The 4,139-nt window shown below is 36.7% G+C and overlaps 1 long non-coding RNA gene across 1 annotated transcript; it reads right to left on the bottom strand.

Annotated features, from left to right (window-relative positions):
* Positions 1–1,486: 1,486 nt before the first annotated feature.
* LOC139141770 (uncharacterized) lies at positions 1,487–3,897 on the bottom strand. Its single transcript, XR_011554235.1, has 2 exons — positions 2,059–3,897; positions 1,487–1,771 (listed from the first exon to the last, which is right to left on the bottom strand). It is a non-coding gene; the product is annotated as an uncharacterized lncRNA (long non-coding RNA).
* Positions 3,898–4,139: the final 242 nt, after the last annotated feature.

Genomic DNA, 4,139 nt, shown 5'->3' with positions numbered 1-4,139 from the left:
TAACGAATAATAAAGACTATAGGTGTTCATATCGAAACACAATTCTCATCATTGTAACCTGAAGGGATTAAAACCAAACCCAAATAGTGAAGAGTTTAATTTCAAGTTGCCGGTTCCGTGGTCAAACGTTACAGGCGAGAGACTATTGTTGTCGCCAAAATCTTGAATAAACACACAGTCAGAGTAACGTTTAAAGTTTACTTGATTTCTTCAAACTCTCTTCGTTTCCGAACAAGTAACAAACGGATATTCGTACTTTTGTAAGTAAAGCGTATTTTCTAAAATCAACTGAAAACAAAACTAAGACTTTGCGAATTTCAGATGAACGTCTTCATTTGAAATGATATTTAACAGTGTATGGTTAACATCATTGTCAATGTCAGGATGTTGCATCGCTCCGCCGATAATTTCAACAAAATCATTATCACGAATTGATTCACCCTGTTACAATTTACGCTTGTAAGGTTCATTGACAATTACTATTTATCGATGGACATTTTTTACTTATTTCCTTGACCTGTATTCTGCTTGTGGAAGTGAAAATGTCAAGCTTTTGGCCGTCAGACATATACCGGATCAGTGGACGCAGCAGTGAAATGCAATCGGCTGGCATGTACCCTTACACTCATCCAGGAGGTAAAATTCAGGCCATGGCAAGACGTTTTAATTTTTTATTCGACAGTGAACTTTGACGTCGTCCCTAAAACATTTCTCTTTCCCCAAAAATATAAAATATAGTGTTGAATTTTGACAGGTCTGTCCGATTAGCTGAATTGCGATCATTCTTCATCAAATAAAAATGTAGCAATATGATTGCGCTAAAGATCTCTATCCTTTGTGTCACTAGCCTCTCTCTCTCTCTCTCTCTCTCTCTCTCTCTCTCTCTCTCTCTCTCTCTCTCTCTCTCTCTCTCTCTCTCTCTCTCTCTCTCCCCCCCCGGAGCTGGATTCCTATGCCTGTATGACAACATTCATATCGTTACTGAATAGGGTCTCGACTTACATGCGAGCTGTAGCTCACAGAAACAAATAAATTTGAATCGAGTAAATATTAATGAATTATAAACCTCTTATATAAGTTGAAACGAATTCGCCGGAAAGTTATCGATTCGGCTAATGGAATGTATATGCATAAAGTTTCAAGAAGTTTTGTAAAAATAGACATAGGTTTTAAGGTGTTTATAAGCTTTGTCTCTCAAAACAAATTTATGAACTTGATAAAATCTCACAAGGAAGGCGATGATGGGCTAACAACGTGTAAATATTGATGTCAGGAACTGATAGGAGAACTGTGGATTGAGAGATGCGACTTCAAGGCAGAGAGTGATACACAAAATGTAATCTCATTGAAGCACAACACCTTACGGCTTCATACTGCTATAAACATAGCTTCAGATAATGACCACAAAATCATGGCTTGAAAACTATTACAATAATACTATGCGGAAAAAGTTGTAGCAAAGGAAACAAAGACCGCCAACAAAATATTGGTTCATTTGGTATTTATTGAGAAGGAAAAATTCAGAAAACAAAAATCAGGATCATAATAAACGAGCACTCTTGTACAATGGAGAATGTATTATTCATTTTCATGTAAGTTGCCATCTTCAGAATCTGATCCAGATCCAGACGGTGTTTGTATCTCTTCGATAACAGACCAGTCCAGAGGTGTCTGAGTACCCATGTCTCTTATGGAAAGTTCTTCTTGGCAATCCATACACTTGGGTGTTGGTTCATCCAACTTTCTTTTCCTATCGACGTATCTGCTGATTCTGAATAATTCAAAACATAAAGAATCAGAACTGGTGAATATTAAACAGTAACAACATTTGTTTATTTAATGTCGAGCTATAGATAAAACATAATACAATTCGTCTCGTAATTTCAGTCAAAATTATCAAGACCCTCTGATGGACACGTCAGTACGTCCTTGTTGTCAGTACAAAAGCATTGTTTATATACGAAAAAGCACGTGATATGTTGAATTTTGTAAAAAATACCGATACATTGCATATTCAAGTTTATTTGGCTCTTCATCTTACATAATGATTCTACAAACCTTTCCATATCTTTGTCCAGGTTGAAATCCAGAATTACGCTCTTCTTTCTCACGAGGAAAGTTATAAATACGGATATTGTTAACAAACCGAGCATGATGGAAGTATGACAATGTTGAAGATATTCCAAAACGGAGAGAGAGAATGGCGGAAATATTCGCACGTTGTAAAATATGTCGCATGGACCAGATTATAGTTTGGAAGAACTATACGTAAACATTCGACAATGTCAATGACGTCGACAATGTGTTCTTCTCGCGCACTTAGTTAATTCTCGTTGGCCGAAAGTTTCGCTGACTGTGGTGGCGCTCTGACACTCGGATGGTTTTGTGTTGTCTCTGTAAACATGCCGTACGTATCGGAAGGATTCGAATGCAATCGAAATACTATCTAACCAAAGCAAAGAAACGTTAAACAAAGTTGAGGAAATAGACAAATATACGATTGTATTCTCCAGAGAAAGTCAATCGCAATGATACAATATCAGTAGCCTTGATAGGAATGAGTATGGCGGATTCGGCGGAAATTTAATTTTGTCGTTTGGACCACAGTCCTTCTATCCACGTGGATAGAGGACCGTGTTTGGACTGAGAGGGAGACTCATTGAAAGTTCAATATTTACTTTTTGGTGGAAAATTTTGTCAATGATACACTGACTTGTTGTAATTTTCACTGTTTTGATATCGTTCCGCCCCTATAAGTATCCTCTTGAATGCCAAATAAGTATGATCATGCCACAACAATCCTCAGTGAAATGTCATTAAACGTCGTTTCCACAATAACGTAGTCCTCATCGATAATCCGACAAGGAGAAAATGGGGAGCGTGTAAACATTGTCACACGCACTGGACGACAGTTAAAACATTATCTGTGCCTATTTAACAATGACGATGATTTCAAGAGAGTGTTTTCCGTGAAGGTAAAGAATACACCTTCAACGCTTTTTGTGATTAAATTACAGTGACAGCGAATTTTCTCGTTTCTAGTTCACGTAATGTTATCAGAGTATTTTCATCACTCTTAGAGATACAATTTTCTTCATTTTTGTTTTAACTCTGCGGCGTAATAAAATTCACCCTCTCAAAAAAGATCGTTTACCATGATATCATGGCAGCAAGCGCAAAATTAATCTGGTCTTGTATTGCTTTGTTCCTTAATTCATTTCAGATAGTAATATTAGGCTAGAGAAAATCTATGGTAGGAAACACATCGACTTACAATTAAGAGTTGACACATTTAGCATCGTTCTCTGTATACGTACCTTTCCTTTTCTAAATGTCGAATAAAAAACACAATAAATCCAAAGACAGACTGTCTTGACCGTCGTGTCTTTCTACTTTCATCAATGTGGTCTCGTCACCGACATCTTGTCGCTTCATACTTTATCGGACCATAGCTTCAGAAACGATGACCGAAAACTCTCAATATTCAAATTATTACAATAGCAGAGAATGTGTAGATAATAGTTTGAAAAGAGTCAGTTTCTTTTGAATCCTCGTTCTTTCAAATAATTGATACTTTTAAACATAAAACAACTTTACAAGAAATCAAAATCCTCTCCCATAAAAAAGTCGGTTGTTGAACTTATTGAAATAGTCCAACAATGACTACATAAGGTCGTCTGCGGGCGTTGGAGGAGAATAATATTCACAAATTAATCCTTGATACACTGACCTTTCTTTGAGAAAATAATACTCTGATGATAATCAAGAAATGTTTATTCATGAGAAAAAGAGCAGAAAAAACGGAATCAACATATAAAAGTTATCTTTATATAGCAAACTGCATTGAACATTTTCATTTGAAGTTGTCTTGTGATCGTATTATTTCCTTTGAATCAGAATCTGATTCAGAGCTCGACGAGGTTTGACCATCCCCCCCCCCAACCATCACTGACCAGTCCGAAGGCTGCGAAGGTTCCGAGTACTCATACCTCTTACCGACACGGCTTCTCCGACTCTGCAATTCTTACACCTAAGTGTTGCTTCTAACCATTTTTCTCGGTTTTCCTCAATGAATCGCCTCATTCTGAATAATTAAAAACATTGTGAATTCATCAATACATAACTGGATTAGTACATTT

The sequence above is a fragment of the Ptychodera flava genome, chromosome 10 (genome assembly GCF_041260155.1).
Source record: "Ptychodera flava strain L36383 chromosome 10, AS_Pfla_20210202, whole genome shotgun sequence".
NCBI classification, from domain to species: domain Eukaryota; kingdom Metazoa; phylum Hemichordata; class Enteropneusta; family Ptychoderidae; genus Ptychodera; species Ptychodera flava.
Note: the sequence above shows the minus strand (reverse complement) of the source record. Positions and strands in the feature narration are given on the sequence as shown.